This window comes from Equus przewalskii, chromosome 18 (genome assembly GCF_037783145.1).
Source record: "Equus przewalskii isolate Varuska chromosome 18, EquPr2, whole genome shotgun sequence".
Classification (NCBI taxonomy): domain Eukaryota; kingdom Metazoa; phylum Chordata; class Mammalia; order Perissodactyla; family Equidae; genus Equus; species Equus przewalskii.
Window position 1 is genome coordinate 50,929,716 of NC_091848.1, and position 14,471 is coordinate 50,944,186.

Consider the following 14,471-nt stretch of genomic DNA (forward strand, 5'->3'; position numbering starts at 1 on the left):
AACTCAAAGGAGATGGAAGAGTTAAAATACCTTTCAGTAATTAAACTGACATCCACAAAATTAGATCACTGCTCTATAGCTTATCCTTCAGTCTATAAACACGCAACAGGAGATGACAAATTCTACAAATCAATTTAAAATTATTTTTAGACAAAAGTGTTTGTCTCAAAGTTTTATTTCCTTTTAATTATATTTTCTCTTTTAGATAGATATCAAATAACTAGAAACAAATTATTCTAGTGACATGGAACACACCACATAAGAAAGAGTTGTTCAAAGATAAAACTAAGAGAGTTAACTGAGTCTACATCAATATCCAACGAGTATATGCACTATTTACCCATTGCTAATCCCAAATACGCATCAACTCACTTCCCCAAAAGAAAAGGTATACTACTGTATAGTGGAAAGAAGTACTATACAGACACGCATGGAATCGCATTTAGACTATTACTTAAGAAATCCAAACAACCTACCTATCTTAAGAGCTGATATCAGAGGAAATAAGGGAAAAAGGGATTTAAAGAAAAAAAAAAGGGGGGGGGGAAGAGAAGGAGCCAGGACAATAAATAGGCTGATATAACAGATTTAAGATTGCGTGACTTCTGTTTGCATTATTTCAAATATACAATCTTTTCTTTCTGTTTACCAAAATCTTAAGTATACACCATTTCCCTCCGAATCCACAACTGATTCACAAAGTAAAAGAATACTGCCTTGGAAACGTGAATTGACTTGACAGCTTATAGTAGGCAGAAACAGATATAACCCAAAAGAGTAACTGTCATATTTCTCAACCTAATTTTCAAACACATTCTATTCCTAGAACCAACGAATACACGTGGAAATAAATTGTTACAAATTCCGCCATTATACAAATCACTCTGATTTTCAAGTTCTTAGACTTGATTCCTTCACTTGTAAGAAACTCATTTTCATGCCTACTGACTTCAAAGTGGAAAAACTATGAATTCAGTAATTTCAAATGTCTCCCACTTCAAAGATCCAAAGATATTTTTAGAATCTTAGATGACTATAATAAACAAGGTTTGCTTGTTTATAGATTTATAGAAAGTATTTTTTTTTATATTTCACTTCACTCTTTAGTACAGAAAAACAATTACCTCTGTTATGGACTGAAGTGACAGCCCTCAAATTCACATGCTGAAGCCCTAAACTCCAATGCGAATGATGGTATTGGGGAGACAGGCCCTAAGGGGCAAGTAAGGTCAGAAGGGAGGGGCCATTATCTGACAGAACTGGTGTCCTTCTAAGAAGAGGAAGAGACATCAGAGCTCGCTCTCTACACACACACACACACACACACACACAGAGAAAAGGCCATGTGAGGCCACAGCAGAAGGCAGATGTCTACAAACCAGGAAGAGACATGTAACCAGAAGCAGAATTTGCCAGCACTCTGATCACGGGCCTCAGCGTCCAGAACTGTGAAAAAATAAATATCTGTTGTTTAAGCCACTTGATCTGTGGTATTCCGTTACGGCAGCCCAAGAAGACTATATACTCTCTGAAAATGAACAGCTAATATTTTTGAAGTAGTTTTACTCTACTGATAATGCAGCTGAATGAGAAACTGATAGTTACAAAGATGATCCATTTATAAAGAGAAGAGCTTGGAACAATTTGAAGAATAATTCAGCCACAAAAATCACTTTCATACACTTGCATTATTCTAAATTAAACGGATTAAATTTTACTGATGACTTCATTTTAGAAATAGCATACAGCTTTGAACCATAAGAGATATCACTACGTTGTGCTCGATTCTGAGAATGTCAGGGGACAACGTTCACAGAGAAGTCCTTAATGGAGTCTAAATAATAACTATCACTGAAAAACAGTAACGTAAAAATCTTGAAATAGAAATGCTGATTCTTTTGAAACCAAACAGCATTTGCTCTACATGGCAAAGAAAATTTCAGTGGCACTATCTCTTGTTCTTGTAACTTGCTGCAAGATCATATAGAATTTGATTTCTTTGATGCTGACCTCATTAATAATTCAGAGTAATGGCCATACAGCCACACTCCATCACTCCGTCCTTACACCATTGTCACGCCTTCCTTACAACTTCTACATTCTCAGTGGCAAGAAGTAAATTATTAGATCAGAGGGTAGCTAATACTTCTACAGTATTCACCCAATCTCTCAGCAATAACGATGAAGCTTCTTTCAATTTTCAGTAGAACTGCAAGAGAATACATAGGTTCCTACGCATTCAGGTTAATCTTTTAAAGCTCTTAGAGGTATATGTGTGTGTGTGTATGTGGGTATCTATAAATATGTGAACACATTTTAGACATCCAAACACTGTAAGGTGTCTATTAAGGGTATTTTATAGTGCATTCAAATTCTTGAACTTTGATAACATTTTAATTTTTTTAAAAACTACCATTTTAGGCCACAAAACAAGTCTCAATAAATTTAAGAAGACTGAAATAATACCAAGCATCTTTTCTGACCACAACAGTATGAAATTAGAAATCACCTACAGGAAGAAAATGAGAAAAGCCACAATATATGAGGAGATTAAACAAAACGAACAAAATGCTACTGAACAACAAGTGGGTCAATGAAGAAATCAAAGGAGAAATCAAAAAGTACCTGGAGACAAATGAAAATAGAAATATGACATGCCAAAATCTATGGGAATGCAGCAAAAGTAGTTCTAAGAGGGAAGTTTATAGCATTTCAGGCCCACCTCAACAAACAACAAAAATCCCAAATAAACAACCTAACAATTCACTTAAAGAAAATGGAAAAAGAACAAAGCCTAAAATCAGCACAAGGAAGGAAATAATAAAAATCAGAGCAGAAATAAATGAAACAGAGATTTAAAAAAAAAGAATAGAAAAAAAAATCAATGAAACCAAGAGCTGGTTCTTTGAAAAGATAAACAAAATTGACAACCTTTTAGCTAGACTCACCAAGAGAAAAAGAGAGAAGGCTCAAATAAATAAAATCAGAAATGAAAGAGGAGAAATTACAACAGACACCTCAGAAATACAAAGAGTTACAAGAAAATATTATGAAAAGCTATACACTAACAAATTGGATAATCTAGAAGAAATGGAGAAATTCTTAGAATCACACAACCTTTCAAAACTGAATCAAGAAGAAATAGAGAATCTGAATAGTCCAATCATCAGTAAGGAGATCAAAACAGTAATCAAAAACCTCCCAAAACATAAAAGCCCAGGACTAGATGGTTTCCCTGGTGAATTCTACCAAACATTCAAAGAAGACTTAACACCTATCCTTTTCAAACTCTTCCAAAAAGTGGAGAGGAGGGGAAGCTTCCTAACTCATTCTACAAAGCCAACATTACCCTGATACCAAAACCAGACAAACAACACAAAAAAAGAAAATTACAGGCCAATATCACTGATGAACATCAACACAAAAATCCTCAACAAAATACTGGCAAATCAAATAAAACAATACATTTAAAAGATCATACACCATGATCAAGTGGGATTTATTCCATGGATGCAGGGATGGTTCAATATCCACAAATCAATGAACGTGATCCACCATATTAACAAAAAAGAAAAATCACATGATCATCTCAACAGATGCAGAGAAAGCATTTGACAAGATACAGCATCCATTTATGATAAAAACTCCAAATAAAATGGGTACAGAAGGAAAGGACCTCAACATAATAAAGCCCATATATGACAAACCCACAGCTGGTATCATTCTCAATGGAGATAAACTGAAAGTGATTCCTCTAAGAACAGGAACCAGACAAGGATACCCACTTCCACCACTCTCGTTTAATGTAGTATTGGAAGTTCTAGCCAGAGCAATCAGGCAAGAAAAATAAATAAAAAGGATCCAAATTTGAAGGGAAGCAGTGAAACTGTCACTATCTGTAGATGACATGATTTTATATTTAGAACCCTAAATAATCCACTAAAAACTTTCAGAAATAATAAATTAATACAGTCAAGTTCCAGGATACAAAATCAACATACAAAAATCAGTTGCGTTTTATACACTAACAGTAGTAGAAAGAGAAATTAAGAATACAATTCCATTTACAATTGCAATAAAAAGAATATCTAGGAATAAACTTAACTAAAGAGGTGAAAGACCTGTACACTGAAAATTATGAAACATTGTTGAAAGAAACTGAAGAAGATATAAAGAAATGGAAAGATATTCCATGCTCTTGAATTGGAAGAATTAACATAGTTAAAATGTCCATACTTCCTAAAGCAATCTACAGATTCAATGTAATCCCTATCAAAGATCCAACAACATTTTTCACGGAAATAGAACAAAGAATCCTAAAATTTATACGGAACAACAAAAGACCCACAATAGCCAAAGGAATCCTGAGAAAAAAGAACAAAGCTGGAGGTATGCCACTCCTTAATTTCAAAATATACTACAGAGCTATAGTAACCAAAACAGCATGGTACTGGCACAAAAACAAAGACACAGATCAATGGAACAGAATCGAGAGCCCAGAAATAAACCCACACATCTATGGACAGCTAATTTTCAACAAGGGACCCAAGAACATAAAAGGGAGAAAGGAAAGTCTCTTCAATAAATGGTGCTGGGAAAACTGGACAGCCACATGCAAAAGAATGAAAGTAGACCATTATCTTACACCATACACAAAAATTAACTCAAAATGAATTAAAGACTTGAATGTAAGACCTGAAACCTTTAAACTTCTAGAAGAAAAGATAGGCAGTACACTCTTCGACATCGGTCTTAGCAGCATATTTTCAAGCACCATGTCTAACCGGGCAAGGGAAACAATAGAAAAAGTAAACAAATGGGACTACATCAAACTAAAAAGCTCTGCACAGCAAAGGAAGACATCAACGAAACGAAATGACAACCTAACAATTAGGAGAAGATATTTGCAAACCATAAATCGGATAAGGGGTTAATATCCCAAACATATAAAGAACTCATACATCTCAACAACAAAAAAACTAACAACCCAATTAAAAAATGGGCAAAAGATCTGAACACGACATTTCTCCAAGGAAGATATATAGATGGCCAACAGGCACATGAAAAGACGTTCAAAATGCACATCAAAACTACGAGATATCACCTCACTCCCATTAGAATGGCTATAATTAACAACAAGAAACAAGCATTGGAGAGGATGTGGCGAGAAGGGAACTCTCATACACTGCTGGTGGGAATGCAAACTGGTGCAGCCACTATGGAAAACAGTATGGAGATTCCTTGAAAAATTAAGAATAGAACTACCATACGATCGAGCTGTTCCACTGCTGGGTACTTTTCCAAAGAACATGAAAACACGAATGCATAAAGATACACGCACCCCTATGTTCACTGCAGCATTATTCACCACAGCCAAGACTTGGAAGCAACCTAGGCACCCATCAAGGGACGAAACGATAAAGATGATGTGGTATTTATACACCATGGAATACTACTCAACCATAAGAAACGATGAAACCCAGCCATGTGTGACAACATGGATGGACCTTGAGGGTACTATGCAAAGTGAAGTAAGTCAGAGGGAGAAAGTCAAATACCATATGATCTCGCTCATAAGTAGAAGATAAAAACAACAACAAAGAATCGCACAGAGACAGAGATTGGATTGGTGGTTACCAGAGAGGAAGGGTGGAGGGACAAGGGCAAAAGGGGTGATTAGGAACGTGTGTATGTGCTGATGGACTGTAATTAGTCTTTGGGTAGTGAACATGATGTAATCTACACAGAAATCGAAATATAATGATGTACACCTGAAATTTATATAATGTTATATACCAATGTTACCATAATAAAAATAAAAATAAGTAAAATGAAATATTTTAAAAGCTGAAAGCAAAAAAACACTACCATTTTTTGAGTGTTTCCCATGTGCCAGGCACTTGACATAATCACCTCATTTAATTATCACAACCCCACAAGATAGAGATCATTATTCCATATTAAGATGAGAAAACAAAGTTTCAGTGAGGTTAAATAATTGCCCCAACTCTTTGAATTAAAAAGTGCCAGAACTAGGATTATGCCTAAGTGTCTCTGCATCCACAGCTGTCTAAGAATGTTCCTTTTCCCTAGTCTTGAGGAACTACGAACTATCAAACTAAGCATTGTTTATACACTCCTAGATTTTTAAATCATCTTAATCCACACAGGTCTGGCAGCAATCTTTTATTATAGGTCTGGTAGCAACGCTTTATAATACCTGTGGGATTATTCAAACCAATATTGGCTGAGGAGTTCTATATGCCTAGGGATTTTCTAGAAGGCTTAGGAGACAATAATGCAATGTCACTGTATAGTGAATATGACCCCAGGTGGAGTACTTTTTTTTTTTTTTAAAGATTGGCACATGGGCTAACAACTGTTGCCAATCTTTTTTTTTTTTCTGCTTTATCTCCCCAAACCCCCCCTGTACATAGTTGTATATCTTAGTTGCAGGTCATTCTAGTCGTGGGATGTGGGATGCCGCCTCAATGTGGCCTGACGAGCGGTGCCATGTCCGCCTCCAGGATCCGAACCCTGGGTCGCTGCAGCGGAGCGCGCAAACCCAACCACTCGGCCACGGAGCCGGCCCCCCAGGTGGAGTACTTTAGAAAACTCCTGGGATACACTTGTTAACCTCCCTACAGTGTCTGCATTCTTTCGCTCAATAATCATTCTTAAAATTGATCTTTTTTCTGTTTTTTTTTTTAAAGATTGGCGCCTGAGCTAATATCTGTTGTCAATCATTTTTTTTCTTCTTCTTCTTCTCCCCAAAGCCCCCCAGTACCTAGTTGTATATTCTAGTTGTGAGTGCCTCTGGTTCTGCTATGTGGGACACCACCTCAGCATGGCCTGATGAGCGGTGCTAGGTCCACACCCAGGATCTGAACCGGAGAAACCCTGGGCCGCTGAAGTGGACCGTACAAACTTAACCACTCGGCCACGGGGCCTGCCCCCAAATTAATCTTAAGTAGAGGCATTTGGCTACCATTACACAGTAAAATTATTATGTTACTATTGGAAAAAGCAAAGTTCCCATTTTCTCATTCCCTTTCAAATCAAATTAGATAATATTTGTTAAAGTTCTGTAACCAGTTATACATAGGTAAGAAATTATTATGAAAATGATATTCCCTTCTCTACCTCTGTATGCAAACTGCAGAGGGTCAAGTCTGCAGTAATTTTCATTCATTTCAGTTTTAAGAGCCACAGTTCCACCATCATTCCTCTCTCCTTCTGTCTAAGACTTGTGCATCCCAGAGAGGTTGCTCCTTCAGCTTTGGTCCAGGAACAAAGACAACACGGAGCACAGTGGCAGCAGACTCAGCAAGATCATGAACACGAGCGAGAAACTTTTACTGCTATAAACTACTAAGAAGTGGGGACTCTGGGTAATGAAACATAACTTTGCCTATGCTGCGTGATATGGCATGTTTTCTAGATTTAGTGGACCCTGGCATCCTTTTGCCACATAACACCTTCCAGGATTTGTTTCAATTACGCCTGGTTTTTTATGGCATCTTTTCTATTTCTTGGCTAGAAGTATACAGTATTAGCCATCTTCAATTAAGCTTCTTAAATCTTAACAGCAATTTGAATTTGTCAATTTTGGTTACAGTCGATAAACAATATTTTAGTGAAAGAATCTAATTAACATTCAGAAATCACAGCTCAGATGGCTACTTAAGTCAAGACTGCTATGCTAACGGTGACTAACGATTTAGTTTTCTGAACACGTCAGATTAAGTGTCCTGCTTTACTTTCTACTTATGTATTCAGATCTAGCAAATTTAACAAAGAAAATACCGCCACAAATTTAATTTTCTTTAAAACTCACTATGCTCAACTCCCCTTTGGATTAGCTATTGAGAACATATTTGAAATTTCACTATCGATATTTCAATATTCTATAGTCTATTCTGCTGATCCAGTGAAACCACCATCAACTGTATGCTAACTGCCATTCTTAAATCCAGAATCTGTATTTCTAACTTAACTCTGCCTTACCAGCACAGAGAGGAGGGAAAATGATAACTAAATCTCAATCTTCTCACGGACATTAAGATTTTGTTGGTGTTTAAATATCCACATAAATACACACTCAAGCCAAACTGCATACATTTTTACTGTGTGTACAATCTTAGGCAATGGCATTCAGAAGAATGGTTCACAGGCCTTATATGTATGCTTGCATCATAAAAGCAACATTCAGCCATATACTCACTAAAAGAAGAAGGCAGACAGATATTCTAGACCGATTTCATAAGCTAACCAAAATACTTAAAAACAGAAAGGATTGAAGCTTAATTTTCAGTTCATCAGAAAACTAAAGAATAAGTTCATGTCCTGAAAACTGCAACTAAACAATATTTACTATATTTTTTCATTTTAATTTACATCAAATTCCTTGGTTTTACAAGTCATCAGTTCACAGATTTTTATTCCCAGATGGAGAAAATTCTGCATGTAAGGAGTCATTATTAAAATCAATCTTAAAATAGTGTCGCATTTTAAAACCATTAAAAAAATTTTTTCCTAAAGAAACAGCTTTGAAATAGCTTATGTACAGGAGGACAGAGTTACAGTATCTGTGAGTTTCAGAGTTTGATATAATTTGTCACGTATATATTTTACAATCTCAACTTTTTCTTCATTGGGTGGTTTTCATATTCAAAATAGTTTCATGACGTTGCTATATACACCTCTATTATTTTTAATACGGACAAAACAAAACAAAACCAGCCATAATGCTTTGATACCGATTAACTTTTCAGTTTAAGCCAAAGGCAGTACAAAAAACAACTTTTGGGGAACAGGCCAATTTAACATTTATTTACGTGTATAACCTCTAGATATTTTCAGGACTTAAATAAATCGACTTTTCACCAACAATATATTACTGTGGAGAAACAAACCAAACGTTTTGAAAGAGTTAATTTTTAAAAATTCATGATTTTAAAGGAAAATATAACTTACTGGGTGATGGAGATTACAATGTCGCTTTAAATAGTAATAATAAAATTGACAAGAAAAAATACACAATTATCACACTTCCCTGATCAACAGGGAAGGTGAACCCATCAAACGGGAAGAAGTTGAGACCAGCTCCGCCAGCACATAGCTTGTGACTGTTTCACCGCCGCCAGGTCAGTAAGTCAGATGCACCCCCAGTGCCTCTCTTACCCGTCAAGTCAAGGCTTTCCATTGTGATTTCAATGGAACATCAGAATTTCCAGCCTCTGTGATGCAGCAGGATTCTGTGAAAGACCCAGAGCAAAGCGGTTAAAATGGTGAGCCACGAAGGCCTTTCAAACAAGGTTGACACTTACGGTCCTTTAGCAAAATAATCCGCCCCCCAAACAAATTAACAGCCAAACACTCAAAACCAGGCAAATTATTAAAAACCCCTATGCCAACACTATTTACAGAAAGTGGCCTAAAGTGTTCATTGTCAACTTTAACAAAAAGTCACTAAAATTATATATTCAATGGGAATTGTAAGATTAAAGTTACAAAGAATTATAGCCAATCATTTCTCAGTTTTTTGGCTAAAATCAAGTGCAGAATGACAGTCAAATCCCCTGGAAAAACATAACGCTAAATTGACATTTTGGCTAAATTCCAGTCATTTACTTATTTCTTTTTTGAGAACGAGCACTATTTACTCGGAGCCTGCTACGGCAAAGGAGTCAGCCACCAGCACCTGAGCTTGGCAGACACTCAAAGGCAGAGACGTGGGAAAGTTTTGTTTTTTTTTTTAATTCAAATTATTTTAAATGACTGGCCCAACCCAACCAGATAAACTATGGTTTGGGTATTAATATCTTAAAATTTATCTTTTATATGTTTTAACGATAACGCATGAAGCAAGGTTTTTTTTTTTTTAATAGATGGGGATTGCGGGAGACACACAAATAGAGAAAAACCGTTACCAAAAAATTACTTTCTAGCTACAAGTGGTGAAGGAAATATAGGACAGAGGATGAAAATCAGCATAAGGGTGTCCACACAAATGAAAAGGAACATTTTACATTAATAATACTGCAAACACAGACCTGCAACTACAGTGTATCATTTTTAAGAATTAAATTATTTCAGTTTCTACGTGGGACACATTCATTTAGTGTCTGGTGTGCTTCAGTACTAACGCTAAGGTCACACGCAACTAAGACAGACCATTTCCTGCTCCCTGCAGATCGTCACAAGAGACCCCTTTGCCACCAGCAGGCTAGAACACACTCTAGACATCGGGTGTCACTCACTGACTTACGGCTTTATCAATACGATTAGTCATTTTATGGCTTGGCTGAAGTTTTTTTGCCCTATCAGTCACTGCGATATGCAAGAACCGGCTCTCACACACTCAATATCAAACGTGTGTGACGATTCATGTGAGTAATCCTATCTCAAATCAGATGACTCAGTTGTCACCCAGCGCTACTGAAGAAAACAAGAGCTGGAAAGAATGAATAAAATATTAAATGGTCTCATGCGGCTTCAAACAAGATAACAGTCATTCATCCATACTTTTTAAAACAAGGGTATGGATAAAAGTATAAATCCAGATCTTTGAAACAAACTACAAAGAACACATATGAATACCTTTTTTTTTTTTTGAGGAAGATTAGCCCTCAGCTAACATCTGCTGCCAATCCTCCTCTTTTTGCTGAGGAAGACTGGCCCTGAGCTAACATCCATGCCCATCTTCCTCTGCTTTATGTGGAATGCCTACCACAGCATGGCTTGCCAAGCAGTGCCATGTCTGCACCCAGGATCCGAACTGGCAAACCCTGGGCCGCCTAAGCAGAACGTGTGAACTTAACCGCTGCACCACCAGGCTGGCCCACATATGAATACTTTTAAGTTAAGTGACTATGTTTTTACTAAGGAAGCGTACAATTCCAAAAACTGACTCAATAATGGTGTAAAAGTCTACTCTTAATTATCATAAAATAGGCGACTAACATTATTAAAAATGTTTTTTAAGAAAATCACATAGACTATTTCATGTATTTATTCACATACTTTGTCTTCATATAAATCCATAAAAACCAGTATAGAGAAGAACCATTAAAATAAATGAGTAAAAATCATGAAGTAAATAAATAATTATAAATCATTGTCAGGTAAATAAATTGCTGTAAACTAAAAAAATAAATAAAATTCGTACTGCCAAAATTGGGAGAGGAGAGTCCACCACTAATTTTTAACAGTGTGGGTTTAATTCTTATTTTGATTTAAAGATTTGCTTACTTTTTAAGAAGTGAGCACATGCTACGAGAGAAATAAAATATGCTAATACATCCTATATACAGAGCTTCTAAGAGCTCAAGAATAAACTCTCACAAATCTTCAGGTACCTTTATAGATTTGTTTCTATATCAGATATATACCCCAAAATAGACCATAACTACACCTTATTCTGATTACTGTTTAATAATTTATCAATTGTGATACAACTATGGATAAAGTGAGGAGGGAGGGGAGAGAGGCTGGCTCTGCCATGGCCAACATGGGTTTAAAAACTCACAGGATAACGAATAAATTGTGCTGGACTTAACTAAGACAGAGGCCAGGGACTCAGCCTCAGAGCAGAGGGCAATCTCAAGGCTGAAGGTGCTGCCTGAGACAGGCTCCTTTTGAGTTCTCTGATGGCAAACTCAGAGACTCCAGGTTGTATCTGGCTATTACAAATGGCCACGTGAGCAGCCTCAGCAAATCAGTTTCAGCATAAGCTGTTCCACATTTAAGTTACAAGCACTTCAGAACGTGTTCCGATCTGATTGATGGAAATGGGCGGAGTGTGATGTGTCAGAGGGACAGGTGGGCAAGCAGGGGGAGAAGCCTCAAGTGTGAATACGTCCTGCAGAATGGCGCCTTGAATGCACCCTTGGACCAAAGCCAGCGCAGATTTCGTCTGAGCCACCGTCTGTGTTCACGTCCCACTTTAGCTTCCTCTCAGCTCTCACTCTCACCATCAATAGGGCCTTGGAGTCCTGATTGCCCATGATGCAGCTCCACAGCCGCATTAAGAACCAGTTCCCTTTCCCTTTGCAAGCCTCTGCTTCCCACCTATGACACTGCCTCCCACAGGAGGCACACCGGGCCAGGCCTGAGCCGGCACAGCTCAGCATTCCCTCTGAGAAGCTTCATCATGGCCGGTGGGAGAGCTACCTATTAGACATCTATTATTTACCTCTTACCACAAACAGGGCATCTGACTTGGCATCTGAAAAACCTATCTTAAAGAGCTGGCCTGAGCAAGCACTGAAATATCCCTAAGCTACTGGCGTTCTGGCACAGCTGACACATTGCCCCTTGGGGTGCTATGTTTTGAAAAGCTTATTAAAGGTGAGGCGCCACTTCTTACAATGAGCAGACTCCCAATTAGTGCTAATGTCCAGTATAACATTCAAAGGCACATCATGGCAAAATCCCCTTCGATGCCAACACGGTGTGTTTTGCACCCTGATGTCACTACCACCTAGTCAGTGCAGAAGGGACTCCAAGGCAACCATGCTGTCCACTTACACGGAAGAGTATTTAATCCCCATGAATGACTGCTTTTCTGATGTTTTCATCAATTCTCTGGGTAAAAGATTAAGCTTTAACTAACTCATTTTCATACATAACCCTAATTCAATCAAGCTCAATAAAAGTCATTCTGGACTGCAATTATTTGCTAAAGAACAATTACATTCAAATGAAAAAAAAAATTGCCGGGCATGATACAATGCACGGTACAGATGCCTCTCCATTGACGGAGCCAGAAACAACCATAGAAACAGTCAAACTGCTAGAAAAGATATTAGATTTTTTTCCTCATCCTCCTGAAAATAGAATACTCATGCTTTTACACCTGAAGAAAACAAAATGGAGAACCCAAGAAAGCAAATTTTAAAATGACCATTTTCAATTACGTTTATGGTTTGAAAGAGGCTGCATTTCTAATTTAAGAGTCAGCACGACCTACGAGAGCCAAAACAAGTCCAGGTCACAAATAACAGTCTTAATATCCACTTTCTCACGAAATCTTCCCCTGGCTTTCTCCCTTGTCCTAACAATGTGTATTCCAATCTCTACTTTACAACGCAAGTTCTCCTCAAAGATTTTTCCTGTCTTAAAACTACTTATTCACATTTATACAAGTCTTATATTTTCAACTCACTCTTTTATATACTACATGTTTACAAATAAAACAAATTTTATAAATAAACTTAAATACAAACTCCAAGCTCTTACTTTTATGTAATATACTATATTTGTGGTCAAAAACATTCTCATTGATGTAACTAAAGCCTTCCCTGTCGTATGTGTACGTGAATTCCCCCACCGACTCCACTCTACTCTATGTTCCTTTAATCTCCTTAACAGCAGCATCAGGCACAGTATACAATAAGATAGTACTGAAAACGCACGTGAGTTGTTATGCAATTTTGGCCAGTGAATTCCACACCCCAGCACTGTGGTGCGCCACAGGCCAAAGGATGCTTTTCCTAGAAATGATCAGCTGGCAGTCTGACTTCCAGTTAAATCGTCTGTTGAAATAAAATATCTTCACATAGACAAAGATAACTGCAGGGGGAGATAAACATGTATATATATATATATGCTTTTTAACAAAAGTGTTGTCTTTATTCCTACTTTATATTGTCACTGACAGTACAGAAAGTATAAAAAATACTTTACGACAAAAAGTATGACAATATAAAGTCGGAATAAAGACAACACTTTTGTTAAAATCATCCACCTGCCTGTCTCTATAGTTGAAGCTTAAACCACAGCTATTTCACAGGCATTTTTGGCCAGGCACCAAACTTTAAGAGAAATTACAAGAGTCAGCTATATTGAGAACGGAAATCTCTTAAAAGAAAATGCAAATCTGAAGCACCTCTTCGTCACTTTCCCACCGCCACCCCTGCATTTCCTTATGCTCCAGAGCCTTTCAGTTAAGAAACCTTAAACACAGTAATAAAAGCAAAACAAGTCTTGAGTTCCCAGATACTAACAGTCGACCAACGTGACTGCTCAGTCAGCAAAGATTTGTCTAGCTGTTTGGACTTTCCAGCAAGGTGTCAGAAAACTCTAGCATTCATTGTTTAACACGCACCTATAACAGCAGTACTCAATGTTGACCAATTATAAAATTATGCTGTGAAAAATACTTACTACCTATCTATATGCCAACGGTACAGAGATGCAAATGATATAACCTTTCACAGTTTGAGAGATTACTAAGAAGCTGCTATGCATTAATACTGCAAAAGGTATTCTAAGAGTTGCTGTTTTCTGGAAGCTGATGATCTAGTTGGGTAAGAGCACACACACACACACACACACACACACACACACACACACACACAAGTTACATAATAACAGAGAAAAATGTAGAACGTCAAAATGATAAGCAAAGAATTCAGAGAGAGTCATAATGCCCAAGGGGATCTTTATGGAGGAGACAAATAAAGCTG

At 37.2% G+C, this 14,471-nt stretch overlaps 1 protein-coding gene across 35 annotated transcripts in view; it reads right to left on the minus strand.

Annotated features, from left to right (window-relative positions):
- Nucleotides 1-14,471, minus strand: part of BBX (BBX high mobility group box domain containing) — a 263,283-nt gene that overhangs the window by 147,099 nt on the left and 101,713 nt on the right. For 23 of the 35 annotated variants that reach the window (XM_070582825.1, XM_070582826.1, XM_070582830.1 and 20 more), the window contains one exon: nt 9,184-9,257. The exons of 6 other annotated variants lie outside the window; for them this stretch is intronic. The gene's annotated coding sequence lies outside the window, so the exon portion shown is untranslated. Of the gene's footprint in view, nt 1-8,976; nt 9,258-14,471 lie in introns of those variants that run through there. 6 more of the 35 variants (XM_070582831.1, XM_070582852.1, XM_070582856.1 and 3 more) reach the window with 2 other exon arrangements.